This window comes from Neofelis nebulosa, chromosome 1 (assembly GCF_028018385.1).
Source record: "Neofelis nebulosa isolate mNeoNeb1 chromosome 1, mNeoNeb1.pri, whole genome shotgun sequence".
NCBI classification, from domain to species: Eukaryota; Metazoa; Chordata; class Mammalia; order Carnivora; family Felidae; genus Neofelis; species Neofelis nebulosa.
Window position 1 is genome coordinate 200,105,476 of NC_080782.1, and position 20,545 is coordinate 200,126,020.

Consider the following 20,545-nt stretch of genomic DNA (forward strand, 5'->3'; position numbering starts at 1 on the left):
CACACACAGGTGGGGGAGGAGCAGAGGGAGAGAAGGAGAATCTTAAGCAGGCTCCAGGTCCAGTGTGGAGCCCAAAGTGGGCTTGAATCTCACAATCGTGAGATCATGACCTGAGCAGAAATCAAGAGTTGACCTTTAACTGACAGCCACCCAGGCACCCCTGAAAACATAATTTTCTTGTTATTCCTGGAAGATAATTAAAATTAAACCACCAGAAAGAATGACTGAATGAGGTTAAATCAATCAGTGTGTTCTTTTCTATCATTATGAAAGACAAACACTCTTAAGGATCACCTTGACCAGAAGAAGAAATCTGGATTTTGGATATAACACAATTCTTGAAGCTTTTCTTGCCTCATAAAATATAAAGAAATCTTCCAAATTTGTTTTCTTAAAAACAAGATAAAAGAAAAAAGGAAATTTGAGAAATATAGAAAATTAAGTTGTGGTCACTAGGAAAGATGGTAATTTCCAGATGACAGAATTTTGCGATAAAACTGTTAAGTAGCGAGGATCACATGTATGTAATAAACTTTTAGCCTAAGTTTGTGCCTTTAGAGAGTGTGTAAAGCAAGGATTATTTGTAAGAAAAAAAAGATAGTATTGAAAGGATGTAAGACATCCATGAATACTTTTCTGGGTTTCAGCACCACTGTTTCACTCTAATTGTTAGGATAAGTCATCAGAAAATTAGTAAAGATATAAAAGATATGAAGAATACTATCAAACAAATTGACCTCATTGATATTTATATAAGATTCCATGTTCATACAATAATAGCAGAATACTTTGTTTTTTTCACTCATTGTATATTTAGATATTTATTTTTTATTTTTTAAAATATAACTTATTGTCAAGTTGGCTAACATACAGTGTATACAGTGTGCTCTTGGCTTCGGAGGTAGATTTTCATGATTCATCTCTTACGTACAACATTCAGGGCTCATCCCAACAAGTGCCCTCCTCAATGCCCATCACCCATTTTCCCCTCTCCTCTGTTCCCCTATCAACCCTCAGTTTGTTATATTTAAGAGTCTCATGGTTTGCCTCCCTCCCTCTCTGTTTGTAACTGTTTTTTTTTCCCTTTCTCTTCACCCCTGGTCTTCAGTTAAGTTTCTCAACTTCCACATATGAGTGAAAACATGATATCTGTCTTTCTCTGACTTATTTCACTTAGCATAATACCCTCCAGTTCCATCCACATTGCTGCAAATGGCAGGATTTCATTCTCATTGCCAAGTAGTATTCTATTGTATATGTAACCCACATCTTTTTTATCCACTTATCAGTTGATGGGCATTTAGGCTCTTTCCATAATTTGGCTATTGTTGAAAACACTGCTATAAACATTGGAGTACATGTGGCCTTATGAATCAGCACTCCTGTATCCTTTGGATAAATTCCTACTACTGTTATTGCTGGGTCATAGGGTATTTCTATTTTTAATTTTTTGAGGAACCTTCACACTGTTTCCCAGAGTGGCTGCACCAGTTTGCATTCCCACCAACAGTGCAAGGGGGTTCCCGTTTCTCCACATCCTCACCAGCATCTGTTGTTTCTTGAGTTGTTAATTTTAGCCACTCTGACTAGTGTGAGGTGGTATCTCAGTGTGGTTTTGATTTGTATTTCCCTAATGATGAGTGATGCTGAGTATCTTTTCATGTGTATGTTGGCAATCTGGATGTCTTCTTTGGAAAAGTGTCTATTCATGTCTTCTGCCCATTTCTTCACTGGATTATTTGTTTTTGGGGTGATGAGTTTGGTAAGTTCTTTACAGACTTTGGATACAGAAATCAATCTTCTCCATGACATGTGATAGTGAAATTGGCAAAATACAAAGATAAACAGAGCAGCTAGGGAAAAATGGGCCTTAACCCACAAGGGTAGACACATAAGGGTAGTAGCAGACGTATCCACTGAAACTTGGCAGGCCAAAAGGGAGTGGCAGGAAATATTCAATGTGCTAGATAGGAAAAATATGCAGCCAAGAATCCTTTATCCAGCAAGGATGTCATTTAGGATAGAGGAGAGATAAAGGTTTTCCCAGACAAACAAAAACTGAAGGAGTTCATTACCACTAAATCAGCTCTACAAAAGATCCTAAGAGGGACTCTGTGACTGGAATGTTGTAAAGACTACAAAGGACCAGAGACATCACCATAAGCATGAAACCTACAGATAACACAATGACACTAAATCCACATCTTTCAAAAATAATGCTGAATGTAAATGGACTAAAGGCTCCAATCAAAAGACAAAGTGTATCAGAATGGATAAAAAAACAAGACCCATCTATTTGCTATCTACAAGAGACTCATTTTAGACCTGAGGACACCTTCAGATTGAAAGTGAGGGGATGGAGAACAATCTGTCATGCTACTGGAAGTCAAAACAAAGCTGGAGCCATATTTAGACAAACTAGATTTAAACTAAATACTGTAACAAGAGATGATGAAGGGCTTTTTATCATAACTATGGGTCTATCCATCAAGAAGAGCTAACAATTATAAATGTTCCTGCACCCAATTTGGAAACACCCAAATATATAAATCAATAAACATAAGCAATCGGTAATTGCAGGTGACTTTAATACTCAAGTTACAGCAATAGCAGAATACTTTCAAGCTCATGTGTAATATTTACTATCATAGACCATATGTGGGCTGTACAATATGTCTTAACAGATTTCAAAATACTCACAACAGAATTAAAAGAGATGAGAATAATGAAAAAAAACCCTGGAAAATTCCTAAGTATATGGAAAATAAATAATACACACAAATAACCCATTAATCAAAAAAGAAATAAAAAAAATTAAAGTATTTTAACTGAATAAAAATGAAAACACAACATTAAAAGCTACATGGGAATATAGCTAAAGCAATATTTAAAGGAAAATTTATATCTCTAGATTCCTATATGAGAATTGAAGGTCACAAGTCAACGACATCAACTTCCAAGTAATAAACAACAACAACAACAACAAAATTAAAAATAAATAAATAAAGAAGGCTAATGAACAGAAGGGAGATTAAAGTATTCTCATTTTAATGAGGAATTCTAATAGTAGAAAAGTAGAAAATAGAAAGTAGAAATAGTAGAAAGACAATATAGATCTTAACAGAAATCAGTGAAATAGAAAATGCAAAACAATAGAGAAAAATTGATGTAACCAAAAAATGTTCCTTGAGAAGACACATCACATTAAAAAATTTTTTTAAATGTTATATATTTTGGAAGGAGACAGAGAGACAGAGCATGAGTGGGGGAGGAACAGAGAGAGAGGGAGACACAGAATCCGAAGCAGGCTCTAGGCTCTGAGCTGTGAGCACAGAACCCGATGTGGGGCTCGAACCCACGAACTGTGAGATCATGACCTGAGCCGAAATCAGACGCTTAAACAACTGAGCCACCCAGGTGCCCCAAGACACATCACATTTATGGTAATACTTTTTATAATTTAAATAAAAGAAAAAAGATACAAAGTACAAAACCATGGTCAATATTAAACAGATAAATGAAGCAGCTTTCTAATTATTAAAAATACAATTTTTCTTTCAAACAAACAATTCTGCAAAAACTCCATCAAAGTATTGGGGGAAAAGTGACTATTTTGCATATTTTTCTATGAATTCAGATTACACTTATAACAAAAGCAAAGAAACTATTTATAAAAATAGAAAACCAGAGAATCTCTTGATGTTGATGTAACATTTACCAAAAAACAAACAAACAAGCAAAAACAGCAAATAGAATCCAGCAATAAATAAAACAGAGTGATTTTTTATGACAATTAGATTTTATCCCAGTAATGAAAGGTTGCCTTAATATTGGAAAATCAATGTAATACACTATATTAACCACTTAAAAAGAAAAAAAAATATGTATATATTTTATAACATCCTGTTATATAAGGATCAAAAATGTCTATCAATTTTATATTAAATTATAAAATATTCTATTTAAATTATATTGAGGCTCATATTATTTACTCAAAAACTATATAAATGTAAAAACATTGATATGTTAAGCACAAAGTTATCCATGAGATATTTTCATAATGATGCAAGTTTTACAACATAGTGTCTTTTTTAGAAAATGTAAACATTTAGGGCTTTTTTGGCATATCTAGTCTAAATTATTATAAGGTATTAAACATATCTAAAATATAAAGAGCAGATAAAATAATACAATTCTATGATAAAAAGCATATCAAATATGAACTATCACACTAGTTTGCAAACTGCACGCCTTGAAGACATTTTAAGCTTCCTGGGGGTGCCATTGGTGTCATTTTGGAAGACATGGGTACTTGATAAACTCTAGGCCCTACCACCATTTAACATGAACAATCCAGCTCGTATTTTTTTATAAATCAAATTTCTCTATAATTATCTTAATGTTTTCCACTGTTAAAATCCTGAAAAACCACTGATCTACTGCTATGACTCATAGCTTAGAACAGTTGGCCAGAGTGGTTGTTTCATGGCAAACAACTATTAGCCAGACACACAAGGGAACAGACCCCAAGCTCTTGATTCATGGTTCTAGTTAAACTCTAGTTAAATGAAAAAATGTCATTTTGTTATTATTTGAAATAATTAGTAAGATTAGCAACATTTGATAATTCTATTTTAAATAATCCCCATCCATTAGGTTTTTGTTTCCTCTAGTTTTTGAAAAATAAACCAGGCCATTGAGGTAGAAATATAAATGACAGTTACAATTCTAGGAAACAATTACTGTTGTATTTCTGTGCAGTATATTAAATCAGTAAGATCTTTCAAATATTTAATTATCTTTGAGTCATAGTCAGTGAACCAGATTCTGTAATGATATTTGCTCTCTTTGATCATGAAGTTTTCTCTTCAGTGGAGTAATAAAATAGCTTATTAAGAATATCTCCAGCTTGAGGGAAAGACAGTAATGAAACCTGCTCCTTGGATACATTATGCACGTATACCATAAGACACTGCAAAATACATTGTTTCCTTTAGGCTACCAGGTTATTACATAATAAGACACCTTAAACACTCATGACTTTATTCAACATATGTTTATGGAACACCTGCCATGTGGTAGGCAGAGTGCAGATCACTGGATATACAAAGCCAATCCATACAGGCACAATGCTTACCACCATCCTCAACCTTTCAGTTTGTGGGAACAGGAACAATGAACATGTTAATACCGAATTCAATTCAATCTGTTAAGTGCCTTATAAAATAAATGCAATGGTTATCAGCACAGATGGGGCAGGAAGTGGGAATTTCTGGCCAGAAAAACATTTCTGGAGGAAATTGCTAAACTTAGAAATAAAGGAGCCTGCATTGCTGGGCAGTATGTGTTGAGAACACTGAGCCATTCTTCCTAAAACATTGAGAAATAGGTAATATACATTTTTATATTTTCCATTTACACATAACACAGAGAGAGGTTGAGAAACATGTCCAAAGTCTCACAGTTCCTAAGGGATAGTGTAAAGTCTGGAGGCTCAACCAGGACAATCTAATACTGGAGTCCTACTTTTTTCCTACCACCTAGCAAAACACTAGAAGAGAATATTGATAGTGTGTAACAGTATAACATAGCTAGACACTCACTGAAATATAATATATGTGAGTGTATGTGTATATATGTACATATATATAATTATGATTACACTGACATTAATAGTTATTACCATTCTTATTACAAACACTCACATTCTACCAAATTACTTTTATCCCTTAGTTATTTCCAAATGATTATAGATAAGTGGATCAAAAAGTATTCATTGTTTCTGTGAATTATCCTGTGTGTATTGCTGTTCAAAAAATTGCTTTATCTATATTTAGATTTCCTTATAGATGTTCATATTTCTTTTACTTCTCCAACAGGAGATTTAAAGAAAAGTATGCCAGAATAGCTTATTCTTTTTTTTCCCCAAGTTTATTTATTTATTCTGAGAGAGAGAGAGAGCACAAGCAAGGGGCGGGGGCAGAGCGTGAGAGAGAGGATCCCAAGCAGGCTCTGTGCTGTCACCACGGAGCTGGACACGGGGCTCCATCCCACAAACTGCGAGAATCATGACCTGAACCGAAATCAAGCGTCGGGCGCTAACCTGCTGAGTTAGCTAGGCGCCCAGGATGGCTTATTCTTGATTTAACAGGAGAAAGTTTATAAACTTAACAATTACATAAACTGGTTAGCCTTGTGTTTTTCATTTGACATGACTGTGAGGGCCACTGTTCCCTGTGGTACTTTTGACCTCTGTAAAGAGCCTCTGAATGCTGAATTCCACACCTACCCTGAGAGATATCCTTGTTCAACCTTTCAAAGAGCTTGAACTATAACTTATGAGATATGATTTTAGCCTGGTCAATTATTATCATATTTACTCCATCATAATAACTGAACATCAGGTATAATTTCCTAGACAATCTAATCTATATTTTCTCTGAATCTTTTAGCAGTAGTGCAAATTTTTATATATTCTGTGTAAATAGATGGAGCACCAATGGACTTTTACTGTCTGCCTTCTTTCCTGGAATTCAACAAAAAGTCTCCCTTCCTGACTTTCTGAACTCATTCTCATTTTCCCTATTCTCACAAATTGCTCACTGTGAAGCAATCTTTTATTCATTTATTTTTTTACTCTAAGCGGAAACATCTTAGTTCAGTGGATAATTTAATAACGGCCACATATACAGGATGATAAGCCACTGTTGGGTCTTATGGGCTAAATTGTGCCTCCCTATCACCAAAATTCATATATTGACATTCTAAGCCCCATTATCTCAGAATGTGACAATATTTGGAGATAGGATCTTTAAACAGGTAATTTTTTTAAAATGAGGTCATTAGGGTAAATCCTAATCCAATATGACTGTGTCCTATAAACATCATAGGCACATACAGAGGGAAGATCATGTGAAAACAGGGAGAAAATGAGCCAACCAGAGAGGCTTCAGAAGAAACCAAATTTGCCAACCCCTTGTACTTGGACTTCTAGCCTCTAGAGTTGTGAGAAAATAAATTTCTGTTTTTAAGTCACCCAGTATTTGGTACTTTGTTATGACAGATATAGCTCACTAATTCATTAGAGAAGGAGAATATTGTTCTTTTCAGAGTCACAGCCACTGCTTTGCTCCCTATCAAAGTTCCCCATGGTGAACAACAGCATATATGTTAGTCCTGTAGCCAGCATTCATGAATGTAATCAATAGTCATGCCAAATTATGAGCCCTGCAATAGCATTCGTATTAATAGTTCTCACCAATTTGCTCACAAAATGAACATGTGAAAAGAGATCAAAGTGGAAATACAGAAGAATGTGAACTTTACTCACTCATAATTTTCAAGTGCCGATCTTTTGACTTTATCTCCAACAATTAGTGCTCATCTAAATTAAAGAAAACAATAGCCTTTAAAATGCTAGTCCTTCTGCAATGCAGGAAGATAAACTAGTGGCTTAGGTAGATTCACACTGATGTGACCACACTTGTCGAACTTCATGACACAAACAAACACAGACTATTTATATGCAGCTCCTTATGTATGTTATGTTTGTGGTATTCTTGGGCTACTTTTCACAAGTGTCTTGTAAATGTCATAGTCTAGGGGAGGTGTGCAGGCAGGAAAAGGGGATGTAGAAAAGAAAATTAGGCCCACAGGGACACCGGTTCTGATATTTCAAATTGAGTCTACGACTTGAAAAGTTCTATAATTCTACTGCCACATCACACTATGTGAGGAGTTACTGTAGTTTATATACTGAAGTAATGGAGGAAAAGCGTAAGGATCTCAACACTTCAACTAAATGTGTGGTAAGTCTAGTTCTTAGTTTTATTTTTTCCCCTGGATATGTCATCTATTACCATAGTAAGTGACAAGTAAATATCATTTATTTAAAATACTAATCTGAACAGCAGTCAAATACGTTATAAAGCATTCAGGTATTTATGCTAGTCATATTGGTTTTAAAAAAAAGGACTAGAAATAAAACAGAGACAAAGACAGAAATAAAACAAAGATAAATGAAGTTCCGAAAATGTAAGCAAAATATTTCATACATATAATAAAATATTAAACAATAAAAGCTGCATTAATAGAACACTAATATGAACAGTTGATTATTAGGACATTTTGTAAACGTGCTATTTCAGAAAGGACATTTTGTAAAGATGCTATTAAATGCAATTGGAGACATTCCTATATATTTTTGAAAAATGTATGGGTTTCAAAGACATTGCTAAAAGATATCTGACTTTGGTAATTATTTGATACTAGCATATTTAAAGTTCCTAACACTACCTACATATTAAATTATTCATTTTTTTAAATGAAAACTGAGTAGAAATACATAGTTTTATTGTTTCATATAGTGACAGGCAAAAAATATTCTTTTGTTTAGTTTTTATTTAAATTGCAGTTAGTTAAGATACAGTGTAATATTAGTTTCAAATGTACAATTTAGTGATTCAACACATACATACAACACCTGGTGCTCATCACGAGTGCAGTCCTTAATCCATATCACCTATTTCCTCCATCTCCCCGCCATCCGCCCCTCTGGTAACCATCAGTTTGTTCTCTATAATTAAGAGTCTGGTTCCTGGTTTGCCTCTTTCTTTTTTCCCCTATAATTATTTTTTTTTTCTTAAATTCCACCTATGAGTGAAATCATATGGTATTTATCTTTCTCTGGATTATTTTTCTTAGCATAATACTCTCTAGCTCCATCCACATCATATATATATGTGGTGTATATATATACATATACATTCTTTACCTTCTTTATCCATTCATCAGTCCATAGATATTTGAGCTCTTCCATAATTTGACTATGGTAGATAATGCTGTTATAAACATTAGAGTGCACGTATCCCTCCCAATTAGTATTGTTGTATCCTTTGGGTAAATACCTAGTAGTGCAATAGTTGGATTGTAGGTATTTCTATTTTTAACTTTTGAGGAACCTCCATACCGTTCTTCAAAGTGGCTGCATCAGTTTGCATTCCCACCAACAGTGTAAGAAGGTTGCCCTTTCTCTGCATCCCTGCCAACACCTGTTGTTACTTGTTTTGTTAGTTTTATCCATTCTGACTGGTATGAGATGATATCTCATTGTGGTTTTGGTTTGTATTTCCCTGATAACAAGTGATGTTAACATCTTTTCATGTATTTGTTGGTCATCTGTATGTCTCAATAAATACAACTTAATTAAAGAATATATAATGTATGTATGTAAATCAAATGTTAATATTAGTGATTGTGGTTGATATATAACAAAAAAGACAATACTACTACTAATAATAAATATGTACTGTAAGATTTCCATTGACAAACAATTCATTAAGTACTTATGAAGATTTACTTAATTACATAACAGGACAAATAATGAAGTATGTCATTATTACTTTCAACATCTTTTTAGGTGAGGAAACTGAGGCACAGATAGATGAAATATCTTGCTGAAGAAGATATAGAAAATAACAGAAATAGCAATGAAACATTATTTTACTTTCTTATCATTTATTATACATTTCCCCTATAGTAATAATAATGATAATAATAATAATATACACATATATAAACAACTATATGTGTATATCTATATATACATGTTTATAGAGATAGATACATACATATGCAACTTTATATATAGAAAGAGTGTGCTGTGTGTGTTATAAACAGCAAATGCCTTGTTTTTGCTTGTTCATACAGTTATCTTCATTTGCTCATTAAGCTAATGGACGGAAATGAAGATACGTAAATGTGTGAATAAGGACAGATATATAAACATGCATGTAAAGTATTTATGCATTTTAACTGATACAAATGACTCCAATTGATTTTCTGTTTAAAAAAAGGAAATATGTATACACACTTTGCTATCACACTAAATCATTATAGATAATCGGAAATATTTTAATCACCAAAAAAATGCTCAAATAAATTGCATCCTGTCAATAGTCAAAATTTATAGAGAATACAATAAAAACTAGTCTAGATATGAGATTGTCTCTTATTTTTGTTGTCAACAATGAACATACTTTATATAAAAGGGATTTTATTGCTAATACACTTAATATTAGGAGTAAAAGCCAATTCTGATATTTGATATTTGTAAAACATATTTTTCTTGTTTCATATAATTCCTTAGAGCATTTGTTACAGGCAGCAAAGTTTTCTTTAGTGTTTTTTTTTAATTCCAATATTTTCTTCCTAGTTTTTGTACTGCAATGTAGCCAAACTGAAAATGATACAAACGATACAAAACTCCATTTGTTCACTGATTTCTCCTAAAAAAGGACTCATGTCTTCTTTTTTTTTTCTTTTTTTAATGTTTATTTTTGAGAGAGAGACAGAGACAGAGCATAAACAGGGGAGGGGCAGAGACAGAGGGAGACACAGAATACCAACCAGGCTCCAGGCTCCGAGCTGTTAGCACAGAGCCCAATGTGGGTCTTGAACCCACAGACCAAGAGATGATGACCTGAGGCGAAGTCAGAGGTTTCACCAACTGAGTCCCCAGGCACCCCTCGACTCATGGCTTCTATAATCTCTTCTGATATCAACCTAGATCAGTGGAGGGGTATCACTTTGACTGTCTTTGCAAATTTGCATTAAAAAAATTAGAGTATATACTTAATTGGGAGACTTCAAATTATTTTATAAAACTTTGTTATATTGTTGGACATCAGACGCATAAACTTTTGATTAAATATCAGATAAACAATTCCATAATAAATGGATTGATATGTAATATCTGTTAATTTAAGAAGTGTTTATCGTAAATCTATTTACTATTTGCTAGCTTTTAATAGTGTAATTGTTTTCCATTTATCACAATAATTTAAACAACATAACCCTGTGAAGTCACATTTTACTGCAAAATGACAGTCTTTAAATCCAGTTGCTGTACTATGGAGATGGTTCATAATGCCAGATTACAAAATAACCAAGGGGGGCACCTCACCATGGGGGGCCCTCACCATGGGTGTCTCAGTAGGTTGAGCGTCCAACTTCAGATCACGTCATGATATCACCGTTTGTTCGTGGGTTTGAGCCACACATCCAGCTCTGTGCTGACAGTTTAGAGCCTGGAGCCTGCTTCAGATTCTGTGTCTTCCTTTCTCTCCACCCCTCCCCCTCTCATGCTCGCTCTCTTTCTTTCTCTCTCTCTCTCTCTGTCTCTTTCTCTTTGTCTCTCACTCTTCCTCTCTCTCTGTCTCTCACTTTCTCTCTCTTCAAAAATAAATAAACTTGGGGCGCCTGAGTGGCTCAGTCGGTTAAACATCCGACTTCCCCTGAGGTCATGATATCCCGGTTCGTGGGTTCCTGCCCCATGTCGGGCTCTGTGCTGACAGCTTGGAGCCTGGACCCTGCTTCAGATTCTGTGTCTCCCTGTCTATCTCTGTCTCTCCCTCATTCATGCTCTGTTTCTCAAAAATAAATAAATATTTTAAAAAATGAATAAACCTTTAAAAAAATTTAAATAACTGTGGAAAAATAATACTTGAGTATTAAAGAGAATATTTTCCATTCAGGCCTCTGAATAGAGATCTCTTATATAATTAAGAGTCTTCTGCTATGAGATTCTGCAGTACAGGCTTCTCTGTTTTATGAAAAAGAACATGCCCAACAGAGCAAAGGAATGCAAATCATATTATACAAACAAAAGAAAGCCTGTAGATATACTCTGAAACTTATTCTAGATAAACTATGCTTTATGAATATGCCTGATTATTATTAATAATATTATGAAATGTGCCGTAGGCCTATGGCTATGCTAACGGTGCTTTTTAATTTTCTTAAATCTGATGATAGACAATGATATGAAATTGTTCAACTTCCAAAATTTTACTAAATGCTCTTTTAAGCATCAAAAATCCTCCATTTTGTCAAATTCATTCTGATATTTTCCCTGAAGGTGAATAAAATAGAATAAAGTTAAGCAATCATCCTAAAAATTGGAATAATAGAAATAAAAGTAGAGAATGTTGCTGCTGATTCTATGTGGGGAGAACTTTTTAGAACAGGCTGGAGGGGTTGAACATATTAAGAATATATGTTCTTTTGTGTTTTATGATAAAGAAAAATAAACCAAATTTTTGGTATGTAGAAAAAAGAAATTTGTATGTTGAAGCAAGGTGCTATACCTTACAGATTTGAAAAATCAATCTGTGAACACAGTCATTTGGTCTTTGATCTGTTTCTACCTTCTCTATGCTCTCAGCATGACAAGGTGAAGGAGAAGGAACATTTTTTTAATGGTAATTTTAGCATTGGTTTTTGCGTGAAAAGCCATTTTGGACATTTCAAAAAAAAGTAGCAACTGAAATACTTTACCAGACACTGGAAATTTGTAATTAATGTCATATTTGAAATAAAACTAACATCATTCGAATGTTCAAAATAATGGACATATTCCCTGACAACACACATGTATGAATTATTATGTACTCTATACTTATCACTGGCAGATATGACTGCTTTCGTCAGTAAGACCTTTTTGCAGTGAGAAATTATTTGTTAATTTCCTTTGCTATATTTTTTGAGAGTACTATTATAAATTCTGAATATAAATATCATTGCAACCTTCTTTGTTCTGATGGGTATATTGATTAATTTAATTGCAATGATCATTTCACAATGTGTATTTATATTTAATCATCAGGTTGTACACTTTAAATGTGTACAATTTTATTTTTCATTTATACTTTAATAAAGCTAGAAAAAAAGGTAAGAGTATTTTTCTTGTGAGGAAAAGTTTATTATCACAAATTTGACCTGCTTCTTTAATCTATACAACTGTGCTATAGGCTTGAGGGCTTTCTAACATTGAGATTTATTTTTCTATATTATATATGAGAAAATGAACAATAAAATACTATAATACCATGAAACTTAAAAAAATATTTTTGATCCTCTTCAAAAACTCAAAATAATCATGGAGAGCAATCCTCCATGTTATGATCTATAATGCACATCTAAAGAATATATTCTAATATTCTCTTGTTGCCAAATTGAAAGCTATTGGTCAGTAATATTTGTGCATTTAAAACACAAATTAAAAAGGAATTTTACCTTGATGTGTACATTTCAGAAATTGAGAATCTTTACCAATACCATCCCACTTTATTCTATCTTCATCCTCCGCTTGGAGCATTTCAAAATGCTAACATCCTAACAGATGTACCCATGTCTTTTAATTCACCAGTCCATTTAATTTTACATGGAGCATAGTGCTTTTACAGAGCTATGATCATGCCACTTTCTAGTTTTAACTAAGTTAATTAGTTCTCTTTGCTCTTTCATTAAAACCCAAATTCCAACACATTCTATAATGTCATGAATGACATAACCCTTTGTCTGTCTATAAAGCCTCAGCTCCCCCACCTTTGCCTAATTCTAACTGCCCCCGTTGGCAAGAGTTATATTAGTTATTTGTGTTAGTGGCACCATTTCCTTACATTTTTGTATTCTGAGAAGACATCCTAATTACTCTTAAGAACCAAAGAAAAATCAGCATGCCTGCCTATTAGTAGATACATTTTCTCTCATCTTTGGAAAGAATATGTGAGCATCTGTGAGATGTATATTTTATAGACCCCATAATGACAGCTATTTTTCATGGAACCTTCTAACCTAGCAAGGATATCATTGATTTAAAAAGAAATTATGTGAATAATTCCAATTTTCTGAGGGGAAAACTTTAGAATATAAAATGAGTTAACATAAAAAATACAAAGTATGCTAATCTCAGATTTTTAAAAAATATGAATTTTATATTTGCAGGATGTATTCAGTTTTCAAATACTGTTAGAGTTTCCCCATAAGATGAATATGAAGGGAGGCCAAAATATGTTTGAGCTGGTCTATACTTTGTTAAGATTACTGAGTACAGAGAAACAAGTTTATAAATTATAAAAATAATAGATTTATAAACATTCAAAACATATGATGTCTAAAAGATCTGAATGATTTTATTTTTGGATTAATAATACAGTGTCTTTTTTTAAGGTATATTTTTAAATGTTTATTTATTTTTGAGAGAGAGAGTACAAGCTGGGGAGGGGCAGAAGGGGGGGGCAGTGGGGACAGAGGATCCAAAGCAGGCTCTGCTCTGACAGCAGACAGCCCGATGCGGGGCTCAAACTCGCAGACTGTGAGATCATGACCTGAGCCAAAGTCAGATGCTTAGCCAACTAAGCCACCCCCAGGCACTCCAATTAATAATACTGTTTCTTCACACAAAGAATGCTATGGTCTAAATGTTTGTGTCCTTTCAAAATTTATTTTCAAAACTTAATCCTTCCTCAGTGTGATGGTATTTGGAAATGGGGCCTTAGAAAATTGATCTCTTCACAACCTTTATGGTTGTTTGTATCATTTTTGGATACTGGCATTTCATATGCACTTCCAGTTTTGTCAATGTCACACTCATATTTAATTTGATTTATGATAAATGTTATTTTAAAGTTCATTTGAGGAGGTGAGGGGTGGGCAAAATGGATGAAGAGGAGTGGGACACACAGGCTTCCAGTTTTGGAATGAGTAAGTCACAGGAACAAAAGGCACAGTATTGGGAATAAGGTCATGGATACTGTAATGTGTTGTAGTGTGACAGGTGGTAGCTACATTTGTGGTGTGCATAGCATAATGTATAAATTTGTCAAATCACTATGTTGTACACCTGAAACTATTGTGATAATGTATGTCAACTACACTCAAATAAATAAAAAATTATGTGAATACCACACAAGAACTTTTGGGAGATATTTTTACTTTTTTTGGCAAGAGTAGTCTGTTTCATCATAGAGGAATTTTTAATCACTGACATTGTTTAGAATTACTAGTACAGGGTGATAAAAAGACTCACTTCTAGTCTTTACCATTATTATTACTTTTTTATCATTATCATTTTAAAGTCTCTTTATACAACACATCCAATTATTACTTACATTTGAGGGCAGATTGCTCTTACCAGCCCAAAAGTATTACATCTTCCTCACAACTTATTCTTTTTTGGTAGTGGCTGGCAAGCACATTTAATATTAATTTAAATCTTGATAATTTTCAGAATTACTAAAGCATGAAAATATACTTTTCTGAACCTGTGAAATAGGATATGTGCATTAGAAGGTATAATATAGAGACAAAATTAATGTTAAGATATATGTGTATCTATATGAACTACATTAAATGACCTCATATATGATCAGTGTAACTGTTAGTTGTCATATTTTGTAAATTTGCATAATATAATTTTTATAGTTAAAGCATGTTTTAAAAGAGTGGATAAGTAGTATGTTGCCCATAACATTCCAAAATTTTAGAGCATTTACAATAACATAAAACATTTAACAACATATACTAATAGGAATTAGTAAATTTTGCCAATATGTGAGATCTATGGAGTACATGAATCGTTTACGCTAACATATCAATCCTTTTGCTCATCATATAATTAATTCTTCCAATTGCATATGATTTTCAAAACCATCTAATTACTTTAAGGTAGGATGTGTTATGGTTACAATATAAGACTTCTCTTCAACAAACCCTCTGCTAGTTATAGAAGCTTAGAACCTATTAAATAAATTTTAATTTTGTTACTATTTTACTATCTCAATTTTATTGTTATTTAAGCAATTCTATAAACACTAAATATGGCTTCCATAGCTTTCTTCCATCTTTTGATTTTTGGTATTTTGAAAAATAAAGATATGTGTAAAGACATTTAATTTCCCTACCTCTATGTAACTTAAAGTGGATGCATCATATTCAAAAGTGTTTCTTTTTTAATTCTCCTCCTACCATGTTAAATTTAATTATGGTAGTTCTGCCAGAAACACAATTGTAACATCATGGCTTGAGGTAGTTTTCAAATAAAAATCTTTTCTATAATACCTTTTAAACTAACTCTGTGGGTTGTAAAGTTGAAACTTTAAATAGTTGAAACTTTACTAGAAGAGAAGTTTTAAGTAGCTAAAGATGAACCAAGACAGGTTTAAACAAAAAGCCAGATATATATAGTGCCAGAATAACTAAAGTTATCCTAACATTCTGGCAGAATGGGCAGCGGAAATAGCCTTTAAAAGTAGAGAGCAGCTGAAACTTATCAGGTATATCTTGTATTGAAATGATCTACTATACTGCCAAGAAACTGGCAGCCTTGAATTGCTGTTCAGATTTGTTGTAGTTAATAATTCTGAGTGTTAGAGGGTCATCTTTGAAACATATTAACTGCACTACACTATTAAATGTCTATAGATGAAATGCGTGTTATTATGAATGAAGAATATGGGTCTATGAGCACTTAGGGAGTAATTTGGTTTCTTTTGCCATGATTTATGTGTATGCATAGAGATAACTTAATCCACAAGAGATGTGCAAGTAATTTATTTCCAACCATTGAAGTAAAACTGGACAATAATTTATATGACTTTTAATGAGATGCTGCAGCCAAGGCAAATATGACATTGAATGATACAGAACTCTTATCACTGTACTGTTTATCTTTGGCCTGGGGAACTTGGACATTTTTGTTGCAACATCAAATTATTCCCTTTTCATATAACACACACACACACACACACACTGAACATGCACATTTTGTCTGGTTTGGCTTTAAAAAGAAACATTAATATTCAGTGTTGGCTGTTTTTACTTATGTTGGATAGATACCATATTTCAAGGAAAAAATATAATACCACATTATCAGGTGCTGAAACAAATAAATATTGGTATACCACATTAAACAACAGATTTTACTTCACAAAAGATGATTTTTTTCCTTTCATCCTGAGGCTGTTGTAGAATTTTACTCACAACATTGTAAAATATCTTTTCTTGTGGGCATTATATATTTTATTCTAAGAATGATTATGGGATGTTTCTATTTTATTTTATTATAGTTATTAATATTTTAATATTACAATGAACAAAATAAAATACAGATTAATTATAATGAAATTTTGGGGAAAAACAATTCAGTTTTATATATAATTAGTTATACAAAAACAAGTGCAAATTGAACATTGTTTAAATTTCAGAGAATATTGTAGTTACTCTATTATTGTTTCTTTGATATTGATTACTATACTATTGTTTCTTTGATACTGTTTCTTTGTACTTATGATAATTTACTGAGATTATAATATATATTCAAAATCTAATGTGAAATTATACTCTAAACACAGTCTAGTTTTTTGACCTTTGATAGGATAACTTTTCATTTATCATCAAACTTGTTACCTAGAAACCTAGATTGGCCTTCCAATATTGGTTGTGATTTCTTTTTCCTTTGAATAATACAAGTTTATTTTCATTAATTAAATAATGCAATATCAGAATTCTAGTGCTGATAAAGATGAAGTGAACCTCGCAGTGTCTCATTTCCCCACAGATACAAGTGAAAGCACTGGACAGACTCCAAAAATCATCTATATGAGGACTGTGAAAAATCAATTCAGGCAGATTGAAAATGAAGTCAAAACTTGAATAGAGTCCTATATAGCAGTGAAGATTTTTGTTTTTGTTGCTGTTTTCTCCAGCTTTGACCCAATGTTGGGCCTGAGTCTTGGAATTGGTCAGAAGCATGTATAGCAAAATATCTAGGGGAAACTATCTCTCTTTAGAGCAATGGAAAATTTGACTCTTATCAGCAGGAATGAGGGAGGAGTTTCTTTTAGTGGTTTAATTGGTGTTTACTTGTTTAGCCTTTATATGACAGCTCCAGTCAAGGATCTATACTTCTGGGATGTCAGTGACTGAGAAGTCACCAGAAACCTCAAGAGAAGTCTTAGTACTAAGGATAGAGGAAAAGGGATGCTATTGGTCCAAAAAGAAGGGAGAATTCACCATTGTTCCTTTCGTTTATCTCACTGTATTACCACAAGAGAACTACAGTCCAACAGTAAATACTGCACAGAAGTATAGTCATAGTGTATTACACTTACCACAGTATTTCAAGAATGGAGTATACTAATACCAATGCCAAAAAAGTAATATGGAAAAAATATTATTTTATCCCTTTATATAAATAAATATTACAATAAAATATTTGAACTTGAATCTACTCCCATTCTCTTCAACACTATTCCCATTATAATTCTTTATTTTTAGGTTTTATTTATTTATTTATTTATTTATTTATTTATTTATTTAGAGAGACAGCACACAGCAGGTGAAGGGCAGAGAGAAGGAGACAGGGAATCTCAAGCAGGCTCCACATGGTCAGCACAGAGCCCAATGCGGGGCTTGAGCCCATGAATCATAAGATCATGACCTGAGCTGATATGAGGAGTCGGATGCTTCACCAATTGAGTCATCCAGGCGCCCCTATTCCTCTTATAATTCTGTGTGGTAATAATATTATTAATATATAAATGCTATCAATACTTGACATCTCAGTTCCTTGAACTTTTTTTCTCCAGTGTTCTTATCTTTTATACAATCTCAGGTATCCATTCCTGTGTTTACACCTTAGGTGTCAGCAATCTCTCACAATTTTCATTCTAGCCACTCCAACCTCTGAATACTGCATCTTATGGTTAAAACTCACTTATTCTGATATATCAACCACTAAAATATATAACCCTATCTGAAACATTTATATGAATTTAAGTCCCAAGTCCCTTTAATTTCATTTTACTATTTTGAGTAAACCAAAATCCAGTCCTAGACTATTCCATGCTTAACCCATATAGGTCAATGTGGCTGGAGTAAAATGCAAAGCCATTGTAATGAACAAATTGTAAATTCACAATAACTAACAAGTTGTGTCTTAATGTTTTACTAGAATCTCCCTAGCCCCTTTACTATCTTACTTCTCTGTGTTATCCCACTTAGATATTTTTTGAGGATTATCTTCTTCCCTTACATCTCTACTGAGTTTTTTTCCACTGATGACCTTGCCACCTATTTTACACAGAAATGAAACATTCAGGAGACAACATTTGCAAGCCCCATTCATTACATCTATCTATCTGCATCTGAGGCCACACTGTCTTCTCTCTTGATACTTTATTTCTCCAAATTATCTATATTTCTGGAAAAAATCTTTACCATCACGTGTACATAAAAATTGCATCTCCTTTATGCAACTCCAAGAATTAACATTGACAATTCTCCAGTTTGCCTCCTGCAACATTGTTTTATTCACTCTACTTGCACTTCTCACTATTATTCAATAGATGTTGTTTCCTTTTCAATTTTTTGCTAGTTTTCTTGAGGAATGATAGACAAATAAAAGTTGTATAAATTTAGGCTGTACAACATGATTCATTAAGGAATAGGTCATCTGTGACATCATTACTGTTAAACTCTGTTGAACTGTCAAGCCTCAGTTCCCCTCATTCTTGACCCATCAGCAGTCTTTTAACACACTTGAATGTAAATATTGGGGGGGCGCCTGGGTGGCGCAGTCGGTTAAGCGTCCGACTTCAGCCAGGTCACGATCTCGCGGTCCGTGAGTTCGAGCCCCGCGTCAGGCTCTGGGCTGATGGCTCGGAGCCTGGAGCCTGTTTCCGATTCTGTGTCTCCCTCTCTCTCTGCCCCTCCCCCGTTCATGCTCTGTCTCTCTCTGTCCCAAAAATAAATAAAAAAAACGTTGAAAAAAAAAATAAAATAAAATAAATAAATATTGGGACCTTTCTGATAAATGACATGAAATAAATTTGTCTTCCTATATTTATTCAACTACTGTTCTTATTTGCTACAATAAACAGTGTCTTTATTTTGATGAACATTAGGAAAATGATTCAATAGGGAAAACATCAGTATTACTTAAAATACCCTTGAAATAAATGTTAACAGAATTATGTATTGTGAATGTACATAAATATTACTCAGTGCATTGGTTCTTTGTTGATTTTATACTCAAGGCACATTGTTGATTACTAAGGTTCTCTGGAAAGAGAAAAGGTGTTAAAGAATGGCTTTTAATAATTGGAAAAATATTTAATAGTTATCACTTGGATGTCCTTCAACATTAAGTCAATTAAATAGCAAAAAAAAAATGTTTTTTACTATGTTGCTCATGTTCTTGTGTGTATTTAAAGCTCATGTTCTTGTGACCTTGAAAACAGAAACTTAATATCATATAATACCTAAATAGTGGATATTCTGACCAAAAGAAGCACTACAATTTAATGTCAGCATATTCCCTGAGATTATAGTGAATATATGACTGTACTACAAGTCTTCACAAAATATTATTGGAACACATCACTGTAGTTTACATATGCAGCTAGACATACTTTCCATATACTCTAGACAATAGTATATTATCTGATAGCTTTATAATATCATACTTGTTGGTAAAATAAAAAAGCATCTGAAGTTCAGGACTATAAAATCAAGGTTTTCAAATTTTTATTTTATGTTGCACATTGTAAAATACAAGATCTATCTATCATCTATCTTTCTATCTATCTATCTATCATCTATCATTTATCTCTATTTTTTCCATGTATATAAACATGTAAACATTCTGTATACTTCTACAATGGAAATCTCATATATTCGATGGATATTTCACAATACACAGTTA

General features: G+C 33.1%; 1 long non-coding RNA gene across 1 annotated transcript in view; it reads right to left on the minus strand.

Annotated features, from left to right (window-relative positions):
* Window positions 1–11,103, minus strand: part of LOC131496967 (uncharacterized) — a 94,316-nt gene extending 83,213 nt beyond the window's left edge. The window contains exons 1-2 of the long non-coding RNA XR_009254709.1: window positions 10,980–11,103; window positions 7,331–7,384 (exon numbers count right to left, since the gene is read on the minus strand). This is a non-coding gene — a long non-coding RNA (uncharacterized LOC131496967). The remainder of the gene's footprint in view (window positions 1–7,330; window positions 7,385–10,979) is intronic.
* Between the last annotated feature and the right edge of the window lie 9,442 nt (window positions 11,104–20,545).